Source organism: Pan troglodytes, chromosome 13 (genome assembly GCF_028858775.2).
Source record: "Pan troglodytes isolate AG18354 chromosome 13, NHGRI_mPanTro3-v2.0_pri, whole genome shotgun sequence".
NCBI classification, from domain to species: domain Eukaryota; kingdom Metazoa; phylum Chordata; class Mammalia; order Primates; family Hominidae; genus Pan; species Pan troglodytes.
Window position 1 is genome coordinate 93,773,083 of NC_072411.2, and position 25,841 is coordinate 93,798,923.

The 25,841-nt window shown below is 38.5% G+C and overlaps 1 non-coding gene across 1 annotated transcript in view; it reads left to right on the forward strand.

The window, feature by feature from the left end:
* NABP1 (nucleic acid binding protein 1) overlaps positions 1-25,841 on the forward strand; it is a 117,775-nt gene that overhangs the window by 14,259 nt on the left and 77,675 nt on the right. Inside the window, exons 2-3 of the transcript XR_010149818.1 lie at positions 477-593; positions 24,986-25,128. This is a non-coding gene — a transcript (nucleic acid binding protein 1). The remainder of the gene's footprint in view (positions 1-476; positions 594-24,985; positions 25,129-25,841) is intronic.

Consider the following 25,841-nt stretch of genomic DNA (forward strand, 5'->3'; position numbering starts at 1 on the left):
ATATTGATGCATATTGCCAAAGTTTATTTTAAATTTTGAATATAAAGTTGTGGGTCTCATTAATGAATATATTATAGTAAGAGGTAATAGGCATGTCCACAAATGCAAGAAGCTGCTCCTACTATTCACTTGTTTGTTTTCTCTGTTCTGTCTTCTTATAACAGCACCTTGGTTTTCCTTTGGAGAAACACCTTGCTCCCATTCTCAGTCCATGTAGTTCAATGGGGTTGATCCCATCCTCTGGCTTCAGAAGGGAGCAAAAGTGTATGAGGTGGTCCTGGGTAATAAAAATATCATACCCGACTCCGCTCCTGGACACAGTGATTGGCTCAGTAATAGGCATGTGACTTGAGCTGGGCCAATGAGAACCCACTGTAGGATGTTTACTGACTGATTAGGAAACTGTCATCATCCTTTTACATCCTTAGCATCTTTAGGAGATGCTAATCTTGTTGACCATCTTTGCTCCCATACAGAAAAATTCTTCTGGGGAATAAAGCATAGAGAAATGAAGAGCTAAGATACAGAGGAGCTTCCCAAGACCATGTTTGAACACTTGTAAACAGCCATGCCTGGACTTCTGAGTTAAACGAGTCAGTATATTTCCTTTATTGCTCAAATCACTTTTTGTGTTGGGTCCTTTTTGAAAGGTGGCCAAATCTGCCCAATCATATTATGCTCCTCAAGGACACACCCTGTGTGAGGAATAAGCAGGGTTTTTCCCAAGTCAACTGTCAGAGTGATTTATCTTCCATGATATTTCTGAATGATGGTAGACTCAAGTTAATGTGAGTTACATGATGCCTGTCTGTCATTGGATGAAGATCTACACTGGACAGTTTCAGGTTTCTTTCTAAACCATGACTGAAGCCATAGATTACCTGATAACCAACCATGGTTCTATAAATGTCTGTACGTGTCTATAAAAGTCAATGCAGAAAATTAAAAAAGAAGTCTGGGTCGGGTGCGGTGGCTCAAGCCTGTAATCCCAGCACTTTGGGAGGCCGAGGTGGGCGGATCATGAGGTCAGGAGATCCAGACCATCCTGGCTAACACGGCAAAACCACATCTGTACTAAAAAAAATACAAAAAAATTAGCCGGGCATGGTGGCGGGCGCCTGTAGTCCCAGCTACTCGGGAGGCTGAGGCAGGAGAATGGCGTGAACCCAGGAGGTGGAGCTTGCAGTGAGCCGAGATCGCGCCACTGCACTCCAGCCTGGGTGACAGAGCGAGACTCTGTCAAAAAAAGAAAGAAAGAAAGAAAAAATCCGAATGGGCTGTTAAAATGAAAATCTGCATACTGCATCTATTGGTACTAATTTCAAAGACTTCTTTCCTGTAGGTTTGCATTGCAAAACATAAACATTGCTTATATTTGATTTTTTCATTTGTCCATAGTGATTATACAAAGGTTGATACAGAGCACCCATGTGGAGGGGTCACAGAAGGTAAAGCCAAAACATAACATGAAGACCAAATATGGCAGGGCTTTGAGCACCAGTGCAAGGCATTTGCATGTGATTCTTTGCAAAATGGAGAGTTGTTAAAAGTTTTGAATAAAGAAGCTTCTAGAGGATTAACAGGGCAATAATATGCAGATGAGCATAAAAGGGAAGAGACAGATGCCTGTTATTGGGCCATTGCAATATTTCAGAATGAGATAAAGAAGTAGGGCAATGGGAGTGAAAAGAAAATGATGGATGGGAGAGACATGGAGAAGGAGGAATAAATAAGAAGACTTGGCCTCCACAAGAATATGGGGCACCAACAGAGAGAGAAAAGTGAAAGATGAGCATACAGTGATGTTTTAAAAAGTGAGTTTGGGAAACTGCTTTTGTTCAGTGGAGGAGTTTGCGGAGAAGATAATGAGTTTAGTTTTATAGGTATTTGAGCCCTTTTCTGTTTGGCTGTCAGCTCTCCTAGAAGCTGAATGTGGTATGTAGAGTGGGATGTAACCATGAGGTTGCCCTGGAACTCAGAAACTGCTATAGCTATAAAGAGAAGTATGAAAAGTAACTTAAAGAACAACGAACTTTATCCATAGCCTGGGATTGTCTTAACATATGTAAAGAAAAAATGGCTTCTTAAGGAATTGTTTGGTAGTGAAATAAAGAAAATGGTGAGTCATGGAGACAAAATTTGGCAGTTCAACAAGAGCACCATTTAGTGGCATGTGGCTTAGGTCTGGTGTGAGTGCCAGATGTGGCCCAGTGTGTTGATGGATGGATGCACCAGTCTATTTTAACCTTATGCCACTTCATCATTTGTTCTAATTTTATCCTAACCAAATCTACCTTCTAATTATACTTTGGTTCCTCATATAGTTTCTAGGGCAGAAGAAAAATTCCTTGTGAGTAGCAGATCCCTTTACATTGTCTGTTATTAAATTGTCACTTCTGAGTTTCCACAGTGTTGAGTCATCACCCTCACCATTTATCCAACCCTGGGGTGCAGGCAAGACTGAATTTCCCTCTTTATAAGACTGTAGTCCAGTCTCTGCCTGGGGGTGACCTACCAGGTCAAGGGCTCCCTGCTAAGCCCGCATGGTAGATAGGTGACTGACCTTCCTCCTGATATGTTCTGACTTTTCCATGACCACTTCTGCTCTCTAACTCCAAACATACCAGGCAACCACGAATTCAACAACAAGGCCTCTAATTTGCTAGGAGGGTTGTCACAGACTGCAAGGATTAACAGCTAGAACATTTTTCCACTTGGGGAACTTGAAGGCACCACACAAATCCTATTTACTTCATTCACTCTGTGTGTGTGTGTGTGTGTGTGTGTGTGTAAAATCATAAAGTTATTCTTAATCGCTATAGGAAAAAAAAGAGAAACCAACCAACCAAACACACAAAAACTGTTAATGTCCCTATGCAGAGGCAATATGCACTTTGCCTGCATAGTTTGCACTTTTGCCTATTTCTTCCTAGGCAATTTCATTTCTACTTTAAATTTATATGAAATTTTAAAAGCTTTATTATCTGGTTCTCAATACCACTGTAGATTAGAAGTAGCAATTTAGAGAAAGAGAAGAAAAAGAAAAGTCATAAAAAGTAGATATAATTTTTTAAAGTGAAGAGTGCTCTGGGGTCACACACAGCTCAGTAATCCTGAGGTCAGTCACTGCATTGTGACTGATGTAATAATACATTTATATCTTGATGACCTCAAATTGTCATTAAATGGTTAAATTGAATTTGGTATATATCTTTTAAAAGTCAGAAATACAAAAAAATACACTTTTCAACTATATTGTTCAAACTGGTTAAAAAACATAAGAAGTGAACCCTTAGCTGTCTAGAAAACCTAGCTACAGAGAATTATTCCTTTTCACTGGGTTACAAATAAACAAGATCCTATAGTTAAAACTACTGGTTTCTTCCCAGTATCCATTCCACCATTCTTCTGCTATTTAGAAGCCATGCTCTTGGTGGGACTGACCACACCTCTGGCTCCAGACATAGGCTGTACTTGGCCTAAGCTACTCATGATAATCACATCTGCCTGCCAGAGTAACTAGTCCACGAATGAGCCTGTAGCCATGCCGTACACCAACAGCTCATAGCATTTCTCTGATCACAGGGATCATACATCTGCAAATTGGGGTAGACACTGGCCCCAATTTATCAGTCAGAATAAAACCCTTAGCTTCTGTTCGGTGGCTGTGGAAGAGAGGCTCTCTTCCATCATCTGAGATGCACATTTGAGTCCTGGAACTACAGCAACAATTATCTTACCATGAAAAAGCCTGCCTGAGAATTAAAGCAACCCATGGAAGACAGCAGAGCTGAGGGAGATAGAAAAGAAGCCAGAATCCTGAAATCTACTCTATATCTGGGCTTGAGTCAATAATTGTCATCTGTGTTTAGGCTGTTTTGACTTGCAAGAAAGCACAAATGTTGTACTGTGCTTTGATGGAGGTGATGGTAGGCCATCAGCAAGTACATGTCCGGCACTTGTGTTATGGACATGCATCTAAAGTTCAGGACACCAACTGAGGATGGGCTTGAGTAACATGGAGGGAGATGGTAGCATGCCACACAGGAGCTGCTCAATATGTAAATATTAATTGAGTGTGTTTTGAGTAATCAGAATGGGTTGGGACTTGCTGGGGGAAAAGATAAGATGGAGACTAGAGATCTGAAGACTGAAAAGTCACTTAGGATCAGGGAGAAGTGGGAACTAGTGAAGGAGGCTCTGGAGTAGACAGGAAATGAGCTCTAATATTGCCACATTGTTGTGCCTAATGAGAGAAGAGAACTGGTGAACTACAATGTCAAATCCTTTAGAGACACCAAGAGAATCAATAGACAAGCTTGGTAATTTGGAGGCTATTGGTGACTGGGTGGAATGCATAAAAACCAACAGTAAGTGACTTTGAATGTTGTTAGGTTTATGATAAATATGGTATAAACAAAGTTTCCCAGAGACACTGGCCCAACAAAATATAGTCACAATGACAGACACAAAATGGATTTTTTTTTTCTGGTCCTGCTTCTATTTGCTCTGTAGATAAATCCAGAGGATTAAAAATTCTTCACACCTTTCTGGGGGACTCCAGAGTTTTTTTGTATTCATGACAAACCACTGATTCCAAGTGGTATCTGCCGTTTTCCTCCTCTCCTCAGCTGGCTCTCTGTGGGGACAGGTGATGCTTACAAAGGTACACAGTAAAGCAGAGAGGTGACTCCTGGGAGGCTAGCCAGTCAACAGCCGTAGCCAGTCAATTTCCATAGCTTATGGCATTCATCCTGGAAGTATGACACCACCATCAGGATGTAGCTAGTCCCCAGCTCTGGAGCTCAGAAGTCTCCTTTCATCAGCATACCAAGACAGGGCTATCCCTTTGGTGGGGCCTGGATTAACCTAGCTCTCAGAGGCTTGTCTCCTATGGATCCATTTGTTAAATTTTAGAGAGCAATACAACCGTCAAGAGATGAGAATGCCTGGACTGGCAGAGGTTTGGTAAGCAAGGAATCCAAACATTAGGACTGATTTGATTCAAGAAGTGTCTCCTTGCTAAAACAGATTGAGGTACTCTAGGGATGGTGTTGCCTAGAAATTCAAAATGTTAGTGCTTAAGCAAAATTTTTTTTTCTGTAGGCAACAGTTGCATAATTATTTGCCAACATTTTCTTCCTCTGGGACCCTGTTTTTTTCCCCTGCTTCTGTGGCTGATCATCTTCTATTCATGTGTTTTTTTCTTCCAAATTCAGGTCTGATATGCTTGATTAGGATTCTGCTTACGACCAAATGCCCATTCTGCCTCCTTGAGATTTCTCTCAGTAACCTTGACTGGAATTCTAAGTGTTCACAAACATTCCCTTTATACATTTTTAAAGGCCACGTTTGGTGTGTATTCCCATAGTTGAAAAGGTATATCCAGTGATGTGGATATTTTCTAGTTCAATCATTCATTCTATAAACATTCCTACTATGTGTCAGGTACTGTGTTAGATGCTGGATAATAATTTAAGATAGACACAATCCTGTTCTTCTCAGCTTCTAAGAATGAGTACTGAGAGAGATTTCCCTCTAGTCCCTGGATATTGTGATAGTTCCTGTTGCTGCTGGAGTCCCAAATGGCAACGCCTCTGGGAGTACCCATTGATGTCTGTCAGTGTTGGTTGGTTCTCTTGTTGGTAATTCCACGGACCTATGTCCCTGGCAGCCAGAGGGTGCTAGTGGGCAGCTGGGTCTGTCCCTAAGCCTGGGCTGAGGGCAGCCAGGGCTATGAGAGCATGCATAATGCATACTGAGGGCACCATCTTCTGATGCTGCTGAGGCTGATGTCTTCAGTGCTAACCACTCTGCTCCTCCAAACTTCTGGCTGTTCTAGCATTTCTCATTCTTACTGTAGCCCCTTTGTCTAGGACTCACTGCCCCCTAATCCTACAACCAAAACGTACATATTGACTTTCTCTTCCCTTAGGATGAGTTTTTTTTTTTTTGTCCTCTGGAAAGTAATTATTTTTCCTGCTGCAAATAGAATGTTGGCTTGCCTGCTTCACCATTCCTTTACATATATGGAGATATCCTAAACCCCTCAGTAAACACACCTCAGGGTCAAGTCAATGCACCTGTAACAGATTAATTTAATTCTATTAAATATATATATATATATATACACACACACACACACACACACATACATACATACAGAAAATTAATCCAGGGCCTAGCAAAGGACCTTGCATAATAAAAGGAAGGACAAGAGGGAGGTAATGAAAAGGTGGAGGGAAATAAGGAGGAGGAACAGAATAAAGAAGGAATTACTAGTGCACAATTCAAAATGTCTAGTAGTACATAATAAATGCTTAATAATGAAAGAGGAGGAATGGATGATAGTAATGATTTACAGTTTTCTAGAGATTCTGATACTTTTTAAGAGAATATATGTTATGTAAACATGACATCCATTTTAGGATGAATGAAGAGAAACAAGGTTATTAATTGCCAAGAGACAAAATGTAGCTGGAATATGTAACAAAATATTTAAAGCGAAATCCTCAAATACATTTACAAATTACTTTATATTTACAGGGATAAAAATGTCATTTCTTCTGAAATTTTAGATGGCAAGTTTGAGCCAAATTCATATTAACCATTTCCGGAATCCATGTGAGAGAACAATAGTACAGAAATTGCTTATCCAGAGTGTAAGGAGGCTGCAGCATCAGCTGGAAAGTGAGTCTGTGACAGGCTTTTCACCTCATTGAGAGGCAGAGCCACATGCTGTGAGATGCTGAGGCCCCTGCTGTGAAATGGTGTACTGCACATTTGCTGGGTTTGTTGTATTGCTACGCTCTTTGCATTTTGTGGTTCAGGCAATAAGCAGCAGAATATGCGAAATGAGGACAAGTATATTAAAGATATCTTGTAGCTTTTGGTTGCACACATTTAAACTGCTAGAAACAGTAGCTCCGGGTTCATACTTTCTGTCCTTTATATGTGTTTAATCAGTTAGAAAGCCTATCTCTGCTTTGTAAAGCAATAACTAGGAGGCTGATCTTTATGTTCAGAAAAAAAGGGACATGTCAGAAACACTGTTATCAGGAATCTTATGCATATGGAACGGTGTGTAGTAGGTAGAAAGAGACAGATCCAGAAAAGCTATTTCTTCCTGAACGGAAATGCTTACTATAAGATTAATTGCATGACCCTAAGCAGAGACCCTCTCATCCAGCTATAGGCAAAAGAGTTTCCAGAGAAAGTGACATGTGTGAACTGCTTGTATGAGCTCTATCTCTGAAAGGAAGGGGCTTGGATATTTCCTACTATATCCTTCCCCTGCTTCAAGACTTTAATCCAGATGAAGTGACATGAGAGTGACTCTGTCTGGTAGGAGACAGAAATGATTCTATGACAATAATACAAAATATTATATTAGCCTTGTTTCCTCATTCAGTGGTAAGTAGTAAAAATTCAGCTTGCACTGTCTTAAACAAAGAAAATAAAATATTGACTCCAGGGTATATGATCAGGCAAAGCTGGATCCTTCTACGCAGAGATTGCTATCAAGAACCTGACTCACTCCATTAACTTGACTTGTTTTTTGCTTGGTGTTGGCTTTGTTTTTAGGGTCTTTCTGAACAGCTGAACACTTATAATCCACCCTCTTAGCAACACCAGCTGAAGTGTCTTTCTTTTCTACTACACATCCAGAAACAGTTCTTAAGTTGATGCTCATTGGTCCAGATTGGGACGTGTATCCATTCCTGAACCCAGCACCATCACTCATGAACAGAACCTGGGTCATATACCTTCTCTTTCCCCTCAATCAGATTAGTCTCAAACCCACCCACACCACTGGTCTGACAGTGAGAGAGGGATGGCTCTATGAACTCCGTGGGAAAAAAACAAAAGCACAAACAAAATAAACCCAAAAACAAAAGAGAGAAAACTTAAGTAAGTGGAAGGACATTCTATATTCTTGGATAGAATGGCTTAACCTCACAGAAATGTCAATTCTCAAGTTAATATATAAATTTAAGGCTTTCCCCCACTACCCTGCCAAACTGCCACTGAATTTTTCCCCTGGAGCTAGACAAGTGGAATCTAAAGGTAATTTGGAAAATAAACAAAAGAAGAACAACTAGGTAAATGCTGGAATAAAGAGTAATGAAACAAACTATGCTTTATTGTCTCATTAGTGTTTCTAATATTACTTGTTACAAACAATAGAGCATTCTTTACATGTATTCATGTTCATGTGTGCAAGCTTTTTCTCTGAGGTATCTCTTTAGAATGGGAATTAGTAGATTTAGGATATGTTCACTTACTAAATAGTTCTTTTTTAATTTTAAAGGTTTAAAAACTTAAATATAATGTGACTTATGCATATTTCTGTGTAAATATTTTCCCAGTACAGTTTACATAGTTATTAAAAGTTCTGGAAATGATAGAACTCACCCCACAGAATGAGAGTTAATTGAGAGTTGAGTTTACTGAACGATTAATATAATTACACTACAGAAAATCTAAAAGTAGTACACATTGTGATGTAATTAACTGAACTTCCAGTATCTTTTCAGTGGGCAAGTCTTGTAACTCTTGGTTGGCCTTTTTCTTTTTCTTTGATCATTTTGGTTCTCTGTGGCCCATGATTTCCATTCTGGTCCTCCTCCCATCTTTCTTGAATTGATCAGTCCCTTATATCAAACATTTAATTACTGGAAAAGAATTCTCAGACTCTTTGAGTTTTTTTAAAATCCACACATGAATGAGTTTTCTGTTTCAAACATGTAACACAGTGCTTGGCTAATAAAAGACCTTCTGTTCAACTAAAGTGTTCATCAATTATAGTTTATAGCTCCAACCACCCCTGACCTTATTTGCATAGCACCATGCAAAGTTCCATACTGGAACTTCCAATGATATTTGAAAATAATATTGCCAAATGGTTCCAATAAAAATACTAGGATCACTTGAGAAAAAAGTATTAACCACAAACCAAAAATACACATGCCATGGGGAGCAGTTTGTTGATGACAATCTATTTTACATCTTATGCTTTACATTGGATCATTTCTAACCAAATGTTCATTTTTTCAAGAAAATACTATGTTTTCAAACAAGTGAATTATATATCCCAAAAAAGAAAGATTTTTGGGGTCAACATGTACTGTGCTGTATTAATTGGTCCATATATTTACCATGAAGAGTACTGATTTTGTCAAGAAACTTCTCTGAAGTTCATTTCAGAGTATTTTTCTGAGAATTTTGCAAACCAGGGTAGCATTTTATAGCTGAATTTTAATTTTCACATTATATGTGTATTACCTATTATTGTGTAATCAATTGCCCCAGCATTTTTGTGTCTGTAAATAACAATAAGCACTTATGGTCTGACATAGCATTTATTATTTTTGTGGATCAGGTATGTGGCCTGGCTGGGTGGTTCTGGCACAGTGTTTCTCCTGAGGTTGAGTCAGTTGTTCATTAGGGCAGCAGCCATGTGAAGGTTTAACTGGGGCTGGATGATCCACTTGCAGAGTGGCTCACTTACATAGCTGGCATGTGGCTCCTTGCCATATGGGCCTTTCCATAAAACAGCTTGAGTAATGGTCTCATGCAGGAGCATGATTCCCTATGGCAAGCGTAACAGAATTTCCACGTGGAATTGTTCAAATATCACCTCTTGTTTTGAGACTCTGATAGACTACTTCATTGTACTGATAGGTATGACATGGGAAAAAATTAGAACTAATAATGTATGTAATGAAAGGAATTACTTGTATGTCATGATTTTCTGAAATCAAAGTCACTGGCATTATGTTGGCCAATTTTTGGATTTTATCTCAAAGCCATATTTATGACAATCCAGTGAAGTGAGTTTTATTTTCTCCAATTTGCAGATCAGAAAACTGAGAAAATCTCTGCTCAGGTAATTGTTCCATGAAGCTTAAATTTGAATTTAAGCTGTTGACTCTGAAGCTTTCACTCCTAAAATTATATCAGACTATACTGTCTCATCTATAGCTTTTATTTACAAAACAGAAAGCTCCATTTTATTAGGAGAATTTTGAATATACAATAACCAGTAGACAGAGTAATTTTATGAGTCAATATGTACTCAACACCCAGCTGCACTATCAATACTTAGCCATTAATATCTCTTCTATGTTTTTCTCTCCTTATTTATTTTGAAGGAAATCTCAGACATCATTTAATTTTATCTATAAGTAAGTACTTCAGCATGAGTATCAAAAAAGATAAGTGCTTTTAAAAACATCGATGATATCAGGCCAAAAAAATTAACACAAATCTTTTATCATCATCAGATATTCAGTCAATGTTCAAATTTCCAATGTTCCATAAATGTTTTTCTTTGAAATTTTAAAATTTGAATCATGATTCAAATAATGTCCACACAATGTAATTGATTGGTATATATTTTAATTTTATTTTAATCTATATGTTTCCCTGTGTTTTTGATAATCAATAAACATGTATTTTCAGAATTTGCTTATTATGAAGAAAGCTGCAATAGATCTTGTAATTGTTTTTCTGGGAACTGATGCTTCATGTCTTCATACATTTTTTATTGCAGTGGTTTTTAAATACTGATTTATGAGTTCTTTAAATGTTAAAGAAATTACCTCATTTTCTGATGTGTGTGTTACAAATATCTTTCTCCAATTTGTTGTTTGTCTTTTAACTTTTTTGTGGTATTTCTTTTTCTACAAAAGTTTAAAATTTGTATGTGGTCAAAATTTCAGTATTTTCTATTATAATTTTGGGTTTAACATCTTGGAAAGGCCCTCTCCATGCCATACTTTGATATGATTCTAGCAGTCTTCAATAGATTCCCCTCACCCCCACACAAACTTGGTATGAGAAAATTTTCTAGGCTTATCTTATGTATTTCTGCCCTAGACTTGGACTCAGATATTCTTCAAGGATGCTACTGCAAACTCAGAGGGGTTCAGTGAGATATTTAAATTTTTGAGCGGAACACAGCAATACTCAATATCTATTGACAGGCAATGAACTACTGGCACAAAGTAGTTCCCATTTCAACATTAGGTGGCACTTTAATATTTTCAGTGATGGCATGTATTTGCAGCATTAGGTGTTTGTGGTTACTGGGATAAAAGCCAAGTGCCTCCGGAAATCACTGTAGAACAGAAAAGATGGTGTGTCCAATTTGATTCTAAGGTTTGAGAAGCTGTGCAGTTCCCAACAGGTGCATATATCCTATTGGTAAGCGTGTGTCATTGTTAAAGAAGAAAATAAGTTTTTTTTCCAATTTATGTGCATTATTTTTTAAATGGCTACTCAGTTGTTAGGAAGTGGGTATTTAACAAGTTATTTGAACTTAACTCCTTAATAAATGAAACTGTTGAGTATTTTAAAACTTTTTGTCTAGGGGCGCTGTGAAAAAACACCAAGACACCAAGACAAACCGAGACACCAAGAACGTTATAAACTATGAAAGTCTGGGAGCCTCTGGATAAGACTCTGCTTGTTTTTGTCTGCATGCAGCTGAGTCAGAGCTCTCTTCCAAGTGTCACCACTGCCATTTTCTAATTTACTCCTGCTTGCCTTATTAGCGTCATCTTTGATCCAGGTTTGCTTTGTGGCAACTCCTTTAACTCACTTGCCCAACATTTGAGGGTTCATTAGCTAAAACGAGACAAGATGATACAGTGGAACGTGGTTGGAGTGCTAGTCAGGTAAAACCTTAGGTTTTATCCATTCGTTTGAGACTCGAGCTCGCTTTCTGTGATGGTTGACATATGGTGCTGCATTAATTTCCAGGGGCCGATTTCCTTACTGAATAGCCACGTCAGCAAATTTCAGACCAACCTGGCTGCTCTATCAGGCACAGATTAATGACAATATAATACAATATGCCGGAGGCAAACGAACAACCCGGGCACCACTGCCGACCTCTTGATTCTCCCACCTTCCCTCAAGACACTAGGAATTTAATGTGCTCATGGCTACTGGACAGACAGAACGAGGCAGGGTGCTGGGGCGAATTGGTACACGAAATACTAGTGAAGTTTATCTACTTTATTATTTTTCTTTAGATAGAATAGAATTAGAAATAATAATGTGGCTGGGTGCGGTGGCTCACGCCTGTAATCCCAGCACTTTGGGAGGCCGAGGCGGGTGGATCACGAGGTCGGGAGTTTGAGACCAGCCGAGATCAAGCCAGTGCACTCCAGCCTGGGCAGCAGAGTGAGACTCTTGTCTCGAAAATAAAATAAAATAAAAAATAATAGAATTAGAAATAATCAAAATATAGTTTTTATCGTATTTTTTTTTAGAACGCCTGCACTGTGTGCCCCCTCTTTGGAGACCACTACTCCAGGGCACTTAGTTCCTGAAAGGTCACGTTTTTGTTGCTACAGCTTTTCCTGAGATAAACCAATGAAGCCATTTATTGGCTGTCACGCCCTTCAGCAAGTAAGCCATGGCCAGGTTTGCCTCATCTCCTGACTCCAAGTGTGATACAAGAAGCTCTACCTGGCTGCTTTGTTTAGAGACAAGTTAGGTCTGCTAGGCCTGCATTTACGAGTTTTTATAAAACTTCCAGCAGCATATTCTGTGTGGCAGAACACATTCTGGAGCTATTAGGGTGGGTTTGTTGACCTGGGTTTGCTCCAACTTCCTACACTCTGCTCCTTCCCCCTCCACTCCCTCACCCAGCCAAAGCCCTTCAAGATATTCGTTTGCCCTGGGCATGGCCACACACAGAAGAGTAAGGAAAGAAGAAAAAGTTATTTACTTTTCTAAATACATTGAAAAATCTATGGTAGAACTACATCTTGAAAGCCAGGTGCTTTTGGTTTGCAAGAGCTTTTTGAGAGAAAAAAAGATTTTTTTTTTTTGAATTCCATAATCTTCACTTTAAGCATCAAGCATCAAAGGAAATCTTCGGTAAAGCTGATCCATTAATCACAAATGTGAGATAATATTACCACCCACCCCTACCTCCCCCAGGCAGAGATATAAAATCCCTTTCTGCATGGAAGATGAGGAAAAGAAACTTCCAGAATTGATTATGTGCCAACTCTCCATGGTTCAAGACAGCAAGAGTGATCACAATCCTACATAAAGATCCTATAGAAGATCCCACAGAAAAAATTTGCATGTGACTCCTTTTCAAGTGCAGCCCAAGGAGACTGTCAGCTTCTCTGTGAATCCACTGGCTGGCTAAGGGCTGCTGTGGTGGCTCGGCAGTGAGTCCTTTGCAAGCAAATGGGCTTGCAGGCAGCTTCCTGCGTTTAGGCAGCAGAGCATTCCTGGTCTCTGAGACGGTGTTGGGAGTTGGGGCAGAGAGTGAGAAAATCCAAAAGGACAACACAACAGGGATGAGGAGGCTGCGAAGTGCACAGACTGTTCAACTGGAAATCATAATGAGTGCACAGGTATTTCTTGTTATTTATTTCCTCTTGCCTTATGACTATCACGTCTGACAACTATGGACCAGGTACCCTTTCCCCTGTTGCCGTGACTCTACATATGTCCAAGTAGAACAAAAATGCAGCCCCCAGGGAAGAGGGAGGAAGGCCCAGAACCTTGAAATGACTGAATTGAGATCCTGAAATGACCAAGAGGGAATAAACTTATTCAACGTGCATTTTTGAGTTTCTACAAAGGGCAGGCATTGTTCTAGGAATTGAGGATACAGAAATGAACACAAGAGGAAAAATTTTGCTTTAGCAGCTTACATTTTCAAGGGGAAACCTAGACAATAAAAAGACAAATGAGCAAAATATACAGCATGTTTGATGGTTTGCTATGCAAAAGATTAAATCAAGGAAATAAAATAAGTTGACTAGTAGAATCAAAGCAATACAGGTGCCAACCTGAAAGATCTGGAACAATTTGAGTAATAAAATAGATAACATAGTATTGGATTTTAACCCTGTATAGGCTAAAACTCTCTCAAACCATGTTTTTCCTCTGCTGGCATAACACCACAGCAATCAACACAGAAGTCTTCTATGACCAAATGTGGGGGGGAATTTTCCCCACATGCCAAGCAGCAGATGCCAGCTGGGTGTCCTCCAATTCAGTTCTGACACTATCTCCATCTATCTGGAGACAGTATCCGATCTCACAGGTTGAAGGCTCAGTCCCTAAGACTGTTCCCCACCCCCACTGCAAACACCAGTTACAAGTCCCGGCCTCTGGAACTTCTGACCAGCTGGTTTCAAGTTGGGGTTCCCATGACTCCTGTTTGGGTTTGATTAATTTGCTGGAGTGGCTCAGAGAACTCAGGGAAACACTTACTTATGTTTTCTGCTTTATTAAGAAGGATATTTTAAAGGATACGAATAAATAGTCAGATGAAGAGATACATAGGGTAAGGTCAAAGGGGTCCCAAGTGCAGGAGCTTCTGTCCCTGTGGAGTTGGGGTGCACCACCCTCCCAGCTCATGGACGAGTTATTCTTCATCTTCCTGTGAGCCTTTATGTGTTCAGCTCTCTGGAAGCTCCCTGAAACCTGTCTTTTCATGGACAACCTTGTTGAAACATGGCTGGCCAAAAAGTGCATTTTCTAAACACAATGAGGCTTGTCTGTTCGGATTCCTCGTGGTCTGTCTGTGAGACTTTCCTTCCTTGAGAGTACAAAGTAGGGACCCTGTCTGGAATGAGGATCTTATGACCCACAATCAGATTAGAGTTCTACCTTGGGCAGGTGAAAGTAGGGCAGAAGAAGGTCAGAGAGAAAGATTTTGTCTCCTGAGGCCTGCTTCTGAGGCCTAAAGTGCCCCAACATTATAACAAAGGACTGTAACAAGGGTTATGGGAGTTATGAACTAGGAACCGTGGAGGAAAATCTGGGTGTGTGTGTGTGTGTGTGTGTATGTGTGTGTATAATCATAATATCAAAAACCCAAAGTATAAAATAAACATATGTGGTATATACTGATAGAAATAAATAGTGATGAATAAATAAATAAATAGAGACAAATCTTACCTACAAAAGACTTCCATTTAGTATATGTTACATACTCTCCCCCTCCAGGAAGTAGAACTCCTTCTTCTTTGAATGTAGGCTAGACTTAGTGAGTAGTTCCAAATTAACAGACTATGGAAAGGGAGAAATGTAATTTTATAATGGAGAAACCTGGCAAACCCTACCTTAGCCAAATGGTGAAGGTTATGTGGTTAGAGGTCAGGTCGATATCACATATCCTCTGATAAGGTGAAATGAGAGGGCATTTATCTCCACCTTTCTTTCCAAAAATGTATAATCCCAGTCTAGTTCTGAAAAATATCAGACAAACCAAGATTGGGGGACATTATACAGGATACCTGGCCAGTACTCCTCAAGACTATCAAGGTCATGAAAAAGAAATAGCAGGAAACTGTCATAGACCAGAGGAGACAAGGAAGACAAGCCATGACATGACCAGTAAATGAAATGTGATACCTTGGATTGAATCCTGACACAGAAAGAGAATATTAATGGAAAAACTGGTAAAATTCAAATAAATCTGGGGATTTGTTAATAATGTATCAATATTGGTGTTTTTTTGTTTTGTTTTGTTGTTTTTTAGCTCTGACAAATGTACTGTGGTAATGTAAGATATTAATGATGAGTGAGGGGTATACTGAAACTCTCTGTATTATCTTTCCAACTTTACTGCAAGTCTAAAATTATTCTAAAATAAAAAAAACTTTATTTAATTAAAACAAGACACTAGGAGAAAGAATCCCTTCTCACTTAGAAAAGGCCTTCCCAAGATTCTCAATATTGGTTGGAGCTCTAAAGTCATCAAAGATATACATTATGGCTGAAAATATAACCTTGGACAGCACACCAATGTGAAATAGGTAACCACTGCTAATATCAGTTGCCTTGGTTACAAGGGACTTGCCTCTTACAAGCAAAAAAGTCAAGTGGATTCAAGCTTGACTTTGCTACATGTGAACTACAAAAACGAGAACACCAGTCCTCCCCAGGGAATAATAGAATAATACAGCACAGACCTACTGGGCCTGGGAGGCTGGGGAGGAACAAGGGATATACATGGGGCTACATAAAACTACTTACCACTTTCCACATCTTCCTGTATGATTATGTGTTTTCCTTGCTGTGGGCCTATTTTTTCAAAACTAGAATTTGAGTTTAAACATATTCGAAATGATTTATCTTCTATCTTGAACATGTGCTACCAATATTGTTATAATAGGTTATACTCATTAATTTATCATTTCTTTTATGTATAAAATGTTTCTATTCATTAAAATAACAATAAAAAACCATAATAAAAATACTAAACATAATATGGAAACCTGGGACTTCTGGAACTTATTACGAACAGGACATAGAATATGTTCGTAAATTCAATTTCTAGCTTCACCATTGACTGTCTACTTGATTATGAATTTATTTGTCCTGTTTCTCCAAAGTATTTGGTTTCAGATTATTTTTCTTTTCATTATGAGTGAACTTTAGGGCACGTCATGTTCCCAGTGTATTTGCTCAATTTTGTCATTAAGCTAACATTTTTTTTTTTTACCTTGCTTAGACATGTAAGGCACATATCATATTCTAATCTAAAATCCTTGAGGACTTATGTACCTTAGGAAATAGTATTAACTCTTGAAATAGTAATATTTTATTCTTTTAAAATCACATAAACATATTTTAATGTAATTCCACTTGAAAATATCCAGGGTCTGTTGATATAATAGTAAGGTGAAAGGTGATGATGTCACCCTTGGCTTCTGAATATCTCCTTGGCTTAGATTATATTTGACATTTCTAGTTTAGAGCTTTTTTCTTTATTTAACAAAAACCATTTTTCTTTGCCATTTCTGTTCCATCTTCTTTGTGAAGCTGGTGGACACAACAAAACCTTCAAATGTTCAAATGTAGCATTTAGCTAGCCTTTCATGCCCTTGGCAGAAAATCATAGCTAATTTCCACCAGCTTTCACATTTAAATCTGTGTAAGTAACCACTCGGTGTAGGAAATTCAAGGAGTACCAGGGAAGAGCAGCATGGTACAGTCAGCCCAATCTATCAATTCACTAGAGTAGGTCAAAGCGCGACCTTAGCGACCTTGTATCTGAGTTCCGGTAAGGGATTTTATTTTAAAAATGATACGTATCTCTCAAGATATAAATTTCTAGTGACTTTAAGAAGGTCTAAAGGGGAAAAATAAGGGTCAGCTGGAACACAGAGATGATTCAATGGCCAAAGGACATTTTTGAAACTGTGACTTTCACTTAAAAAAACAGATTTCTGGATTTTGGGATCATGGTGAATTTCAGCTCTCTTGTTTTTCACAGGCATACCCTTACACACAGAGTTAATTCAGATGCTGAAAAAAACAGAACAGAACTATTGTTCATTTGTCATATTTTTAAGAACAATTGGAAACTCTTTTTAATTCTAGGGTAATGGAGATGCTGGAGTTTTCCCAACTTAGAGAAAAAATATAATTAAAAGTTGATTTGTAACAGAAATTTTTCTAGAGACTAGGTATTTCTACTTCCTGGGATGGCAGACAGTAATTTAAACCTCCTTCTTTCATAACTACTCATAGAAGATTAAAGGTTTTAAGAATGGGTTGGGCTATTCCACGGGTGGTTTCTCAATCATAAGGATCCCTGCCCTTTGAAGGCTTTGGTTTGTCATATGGTAACACAAGGTCAGTTCCAAGAAGACACCAACTCTGGTCACTCACTTGTGTCAAACCAGTCATACTTCTCTTTGTTTAGTTTACATTTAGCCAGAGTGAAGGAGAATATAAAATTATTTGAATGTGCCAAGAAAACTTTTGGGAAATACTGCTTTGGACAACTTAAGCTTTCCAAGTTTTATTGAAAAATCTGTTCAGTAGTTCGGTATTTGGATATATTCATTTATTTTAAAAGGTGAATGTTTGACCGGGGGCAGTGGCTCATGCCTGTAATCCCAGCACTTTGGGAGGCCAAGGTGGGTGGATTGCTTGAGGTCAGGAGTTCAAGACCATTCTGACCAACATGGCGAAACCCCATCTCTACTAAAAATCCAAATATTAGCCGGGTGTGGTGGCGCACGACTGTAATTGCAGCTACTTGGGAAGCTGAGGCAGGAGAATCACTTGTACCCAGGAGGTGGAAATTGCAGTGGGCCGAGATTGCACCACTGCACTCCAGCCTGGCTGACAGAGCAAGACTCTGTCTCAAAAGAAAAAAAAAATGGGTGAATGTTTATTAACAACCTTGAGAGAGCAGAACAGCAATGGCCAGCTGTCATTTAAAAAGCTTTTTATTCAGTACTTTGGATAGGATATTTAGGATATTTTAATAAATAGGTTTTGAATTATTTAGGTTGGATAGTAAGTATTATGCCTGCCCTTTGGATTTAAGTTAATTATAGGAAAATGTGGGGTTAAAACTTGAAATGTAACTGAAAGAGTGTACTCTTGATATTACAGCTATTGCTAAACTTTTCTTAATTCAATATTCTAGTTTGGTTCATCCTATTTTTCTGACAGCTTTTCTCTGTCTCCATCAATAAAAACATGGATGTATTTTTAAATTAATGTAGATTTGCATTAATTTAAAATTGTGTGAAGTCTGTTGTTCAGACATGCTTTAAGAATTGCAGAATCCAGATGGCAATTAGCAAACAATTTTAAACACTCATAGAGGCTTACCTTCCAACCCTAAATTCTAGGTTTTAACTGAATAATTTTAGGTACTTTGATAGGGGAAGAATCAGAATTCCACAAGTTAATAATAGAAGAATATTATTGCCCAAACATAATTACTGTGGCTGACATAAAGACTTTAAAATAAGTAACAAAACTGCCTCTCTCAACACTATCAGGCCATCCTGTATTTAAAATTCAATTGTAAATAGGAATTAAAAAGAAGCTGAGGAATGGCATGCATTCTAATCTGCTGTAAAAAGTTATTCAGTCGTCAAATTCTCTTGTTTTTTTTTTTTTGTTTCATAGTACATACTGTATACTCTATCTTTTCTAAAACTGGAGCCTTATTTTCTAAAACGAAAATGTCTCTCTTTCTCAAGGAGGCAGATTTCTCTTTGAAAAAAATAAACTTGTGAGAAAAAAATTAGAAAAGAAAATTAAGTTATAAAAGATAAAACAATTTCAGACTTGCCAATTTAAATAGCGTGTGTCTAAGCTTCAATCTTCTTTCTCTCTCTCTTTACTGCAGTTGAATTAGCCTATTTTTTTCACGGTACATCTTCTTGGAAAAAATTACTATAGGGATTCAGAACACGATATCTCAAATTGTGGGCCCTTCACATATGGAGTATTTTAAGCTGATGGAAATTGAGAAAAACCACAGAGGCAGGAAGGTGACTCTCTGACCTTCTCCCTCCCTTCTCCACGAGAGGCCCCCATGTGACAGGTGTCCTTCCGTATACGTGGAGGAAAGGAACAAAGACACAGAGAATCCAAGAAGAATCTGAACTGAAACAGGCCTTGCTAAATTTCTCTGAGTTTATTACTATTAGATCATACCCTCTTTTGTCCAGTTGTACTTCTACATAACTGTCCTTTCCTCATCAAACCTAAGCACAAAATTACAGTTTTCCCTGGGTCTTTGGGTCTCCGTTTCTCGTAAAACTTATATTAAATAAATTTGTTATGCTTTTCCCTGCTTAATCTGTGTTTTGTTACAGGAGTGTCAGCCATAAACCTTGTGATGGGAGAGGAAAGGTTTTTACTTTTTCTCTCAATTACTAGTAGTCAAAAATGTCCCTCACAATCCTTAAACCTGAGGTCTTGCTGCAAAGCCTGTATTCTGGCCCAACAGTATTACTTGAGGGTTATGAGATCAAGGGTATCCATAGACCAACCGCAGGAAGCTGGAGTTTCTCCAGTTGTTGTAGCCCCCTATGCTTTTCTGCTTTAACTTCAAATTTCTCTATCAGCTTAGCCTCAGACTCACAACGTGACCTTGGGCAAATTGCTTAACCTTTGGACATTGTTTTATTTCAAGATCCCTTGTTAAGGTGCTTTCCATTTCTAAAATACAGTTGAGGAATTCTTTGAATGCAGAGAATTTACAAATCAGACTGAAATAGGGAATTCATTTAATTATTAATTGTGTTCTTATTTTACAGGAGAAATACGCTATTCAAACAAAATACTCTATTACTAAAATAGGCTGTGATATGAAGGGATCTTATTAGAGCTCGGAACCAGGAGAAATTTTTCTTTCAAAACAGACCAGACACATTTCTAATGTAATAGAATAGTGTGTTTCTCCAAAGGCAACTCAAAGAGAGGGCTCCTATACTTTAATTCTTTAAAAAAAAGTATCAACAAATTAGAAATAAGGCAAAGGGATGGCTGAGTGTCCTTTCTGTGTCAGACTACAACACTGTCTAACAGGATTACTTAATTCTTTGGGAGATTATCCTTTGTTTAACAGATGATTTATTATTGATTAGGGCCCAGGTTCTGTGAAGTTACATGTTAATGCATAGAGTTTTGTCTGGTAGAGAAGCAAATGATTTCTGTTTAGTAGAATAATATAACCCAAAAGGTTATGGTTTTATTGCTCTGTAAAATATCAACCAATTATAGATCTACCCTAGCAATCTTGTTGCAACATTGTTCCTTCAATTTCTGTAACTGCTTAGTTCTCCAAATACTCTTTGGAGCTTTGTCATCCTACTGGTTCCCTTATTGATAAGTTATGTAAATTTTGATACACTTTATATTTATAAGTCATAGTCATAATATTTAATTTAATTTAATTTTTTTTTTTTTTTTGCTGTCACAGTTTTCATTGTTTTTACTACCTTCCTACTGCCACCACCTGGAAGAGTAGAGGGTTGCCCAAAGCAGAAAACGTTCTAACTCTAAGCGCTAAGCTCCTAGTTATTTGGATTTCCATATATTTTTCTTCTTCATCTGTGTCCTACCCCCTACTTCATGGATGTCTGTTGTAATGATTGAGTCCAATTACAGTAGATTATTGGGATTTGAGGCTTAAACATTTGCAGTTTTGACTATTTTCAAGCAACTTAACATGTAATGATTTGCAATTTTGCTGAGGAATGAATTTCAGTTGCAGGCTTTGCAATATTGATGTGTCTGGAATGACTCACAGAAGTAAGGGGGAGGGGTTCAGCAACAGTCTCTGAATTTTAACTTGGCTATGTTGTTCTACACTCATTATCATGCACACTAGCACTCCTGAAGTGATAAAAACTTTGTTTCTTTGTGTAAAATGGGCTATAAAAGAAAATCATCTGCTAGTGTTGCTAATTGTAGTAAAGAGAAAGTAAAGAGGTCTACGAAAGCAATTATTCTAAGCCACAGAACAGAAGTGTTGGAGGTGCAAAGTACACCATCAGTTCACAGTTAACTCAGCAAAGAATCATGAAAAAGTGTTTATCTGTGCTAATAATCAATGACCAAATTAAAATAACATATTTTATTTTATTAACTTGAAAAAAATCGATAAGTATTGGTGTTTCAAGGGTTTGAGAAAGGTTCTTGTCGAAGTTAGAGCAATATAGTGGAAAGATTAATGAATTTATATTCAGAATGTCTGAGTTCAAGCTCTTCTAATTAGCTATACAGCCTGAAATTGTACCTGAAATCTGTGGGTTGTAAATTCCAAGGGGACATTGTTTATTGATTTGTTGAACATGTTACATGAATTTGTAGGTTTGAAGTTGGCCAATGAATATTACAAAGATCCCTGCCCTTAAAGAGCTTTTCTATTGCATTATAGGATAGGGAGGTAGGGAAAAGAAAGATGGTGAGTAGACAGCAAAGGAATAAATAAATAAACAATTATCTTAGAAGAAGATAAATGACATAGAAAATAGAAATGAAATACGGTAAGTAAAGATTGACATTACGTGTGTGTGTGTTGTGTGTGTGTGTATTTGTACAGGTGTGTTGTTGCAGTGTGTCACTGCAGTAATAAAAAAGGTGGTGAAGGAAAAACTTCATGCTATGGTGACATTTGAGCAAAGTCATGAAAAGAAGGTGAGGGAGTTAACCAAGCTGGAAATCACATCCAGGAGTGGAGAACAGATAAATCACAGTGGCTAAACTGGAGCTTGCTTGGTCCATGTTCCAGGAGTAGGAGGGGACCAGTGTGGCTGGAGTTGAGTGATTAAGGGAAAGAATAGTTGGAGATGAGGTCAGAGAGATGAGCGAGGTGGTATTGTCAGCCTGTAAGGTCTTGTAAGCCATTGTCTTTTATTCTGTGTGAATGGGGGAGAAAGCAGGGGATTTTGAGCAGAAGAGTGACATACATGTTTTAAAAGGATCATTCTGGATGCTTTGTTCAGATTAATTTGTAAAGGGGCAAGGGTGGAAATGGGAGAACTGTTCAGAGACTATTCCAGTAGCCAGGTGAGAGATGCTGGCTTAGACCACATGGCAGCAGAGAGGTGGTGAAAAGCATTCAGATTCTGCATAGATTTGAAAGAACAGCCAGCAAGGTTTGTGGTTGAATTACATGTGGCTGTGAAAGAAAGAGCAAAGTCAAAGAGGACTCTAGGGTTTTTCATCTGATAAATGTGGAGTTGCCATCCACTGAAATAGAGAAGGCTGAGGGTAGAGCAGGTTTTGGCAGTAAGACTAAGTATTCAGATTTTAGCATGCTGTGTTTGAGATGCTTATTTTACATCCAAGGACATACAAATCAGCAACTTCTAGTTGGATTTGTAAATTTAGAGGTCAGTAGCATATCACTGGTTCTGAAAGCCCCAATACTGCTATGATACCAAAGAGTAATTGTAGTTATAGAAAAGAACAGGATCAAAGACTGAGCCCTGGGACACTGCAACATAAAAGAGTTAAAGGAAGAACCAGCAACAAAAATTAAAAAGGAGCAGCTGGTGATATAGGAGAGAAACAGGATAATGTGGAAGCCAAGGGAAGAAAGTGTATCAAGGAGGAGAAAGTGATCAACTGTGCCAAATGCTGCTGATAGGACAAGCAAGGGAAGGACTGGGCTATTGGATTTGGCAGCATGGTGGATACTATTCATATTGTTCACAGTGGTTTCAATGGAGTAGTGAATCAAAAATCTGATTGAACTGGTTTTAGTGGGGAATGGCAGAAAAGAAAATACAAAAAGCAGCTGTAGATAGCTTTCTGGAGAAGTTTATGTGCAAAAGGGAGGAGAGAGATGAAACAGTAGCTAGTGGGGCAAGTGGAATATGTAGAAATTATTCTTTATCTTTTTTTTTTAAAGATGGGAGTAATATCAACATGTTGTTTGTATTTGAATGAAAATGATCCAATAGCGAAAAATTGGTACGAGAGAAAGAGGTGAGAAATTTTGGAATAGGTGATGTCCTTGAGTAGACTAAAGGGGAAGGGATTTAGTATGATTTAGTGTACAAGAAGAGGAGTTGGCTTTGGGTAGCATCATGAATAGTAACAAATATGGAGACAGAGTATGTGGATGAAGATGCTGGTAGGTGAATAAATATGGTGGTGGAAGTCTATGGAGTTCTCTTCTGATTGCTTTAATTTTTTCAGTAAAGTAGGAATATGAAGACAAGAAAAAAGTTTAGGGTATTTTAGAAGATTGAAAGTGTAAAAAAGTTGTCCAGGAGAGTGGGAAAGTGAATGGTCTTGGGAAATTAAGTATGATATCCTGGTAGCATTAAGAGCACATTTTAAGATCTGTTCATAAATTGGAAGTGAGCTCATTAAGCATAATTGCATGTTTTTCTCCGGTAATATTTAGTTGTTTAGTGGAGGTTTGACATAGGCACAGAGTTGGATTTTAACCAGAATTTCAGTTTTCCAAGTAAGTACAATAAATCCAAAGAAGACAAATGAGGCAAAGGTATATATGGGAGTAATCATAAAGATTGGCCATGGAATTTAAGCTTGATAAGTAGGGGAATGATAACATCAAGAAGTGAGGGACAGTGGAATGATGGTAGATCAATGGATTGGGGGTCCCAGGGACTTTGAAAGATAACTGGGGATAGGATAGCAGAGAGAGTAGAAAGAAAAGACTGGAAATGGTGGCCAGAGGGTACAATGCATGAAATTAACATTAATAAATGTTGCCTTTATTGCTAATGCATTTTTGCATTTATTGCTGGGCTATGACCATGGGATTTGAGGCTGTGGTAGAATGGTTGACATGATCAATGGAGAACAGAAATTCATGGATTTGAGAGGCCTGGGTGTGGGCATGATGGTTTACCTGTGTGTCCATAGCCCTAGGAATTAAGACAGAATAGTATTGGTGAGTATGACCATTAACCAGAAGCCAGAATCTAGAGAAATGAGGAGAATGGCAGAGGCATCACTGGTTCATGATATAATCTGATGATGTGAGATTCAAAGCTGGTATTTTGGGGGATGAGGGAGAAGGAAGGGAAGCAATGAGATGCAAGAATGACACCTAGCTATCTTCAGGCTCAAAGATCTGAGGGCTACAAAAGGAAAGGCACTCTCCAGTTTGGGAGGCTGATAATGTGTTCTCAGGGAAAAGTCAAGTTTTGATGAGAGCAAAAAGGTGAAAGGAATGTTCAGATCATGGTTTGTGAAAATAGAGGTGTGGCAGCCAGCCACTGAGATGATACCCAATGACCGTCCTCTCCTGGTATTTAAGCCTATTTTGATTCCCTCCCTTATGGAATCAGAGCTGACCGTGTGACTAATAGAATACTACAGAAGTGATGGCATGTAGTTTCTGAGACAAGGTCATATTAAGCTCTGTAGCTTCCATCTTACTCTCTTAGATCACAGGCTCTTGGGGAATCCAGCTAGCAGGTCATGAAGACACTCCCTCAGCCCTATAGAGAGGTCCCAGTGGAGAGGGAGAGTTGCCTCCCCCAAAGCAATCAGCACCAATTTCCAGCATGGGAGTGAACTATGTTGGATGTGGAGCCTTCATTCCCAGTCAAGCCTTCAGATGAATCTAGCTCCCTCAGACATCTGACTGCTGTCTCATGAGGGACTCCATGCCCAAATTGTCTAGCCAAGCTTTACCTAATTTTCAATTGTGAAAACTGTGTTATATAATACATGATTGTTTTTGTTTTAGGCCACTAATCTTTGGAGTAAATTTCTATGCAGCAAATCTATTGATGATACAAGGGGGCTTCGCAAATAATGGTTATGGACTTCAGAAGGCCCAATGGATCAGCTTCAGAACCAGTGGAAGGAGGGTGGAGCTGACAGAACAGGGTATGTATAGAGCTTTAAGGGGACAGGGTGTGTGAGAAGAGAGAAAGTCAGGGGTTTTTGTGGTGCCTGACATAAATAGGGATACATAAAAACATGAGGCAGTTATCAAGACAGATAATGGTGGTGAAGGAGTGTGTTTGTTGGTGAAGAGGAGGAGGTTTCTTCACTTTTGATGCTGGGAGTAGAAAGCCTAGAAAGTGTGGTCTTAGTCACAGGGTCAGTTCAATCTTGGCCACTGGTCTTACGTGTGAGCTCTATGTGGATCCCTGTTGATTGTATATATTGTTTATTTCTCATTTAAACCTTTGATTTTCATATTATTATCCTAATTTTACAAATGAGAAGACTAAGACCTAAAGAGGAGATTAAGTAACTGGTTTGAGGTCACACGGTTAGTAAGACAGGGTCAGAATTTGAATTCAGGTCCCCTGACTTAAGATTCTACCCTAACTCCACATTTTGCCTGTAACAGAGACATTTGAAACCAAAGTTCTTCAATTTTTTAAGGGTGGAATGGAAGTTAGTCATCTCAGGCATATATCCGTGGAATGCAATTATAGATACTCTTTTAAAAAACCTCAGCATGATACATATGCATGAAGACATGGAAAAAACCCAGTATGAGAGACATTGACATCTGATCAGAGTAATACCAAGTACCTAGAAGTTGGCAGCAAACAGAAGAAAAGAAATAATCAGCAGAGGCACAAAGC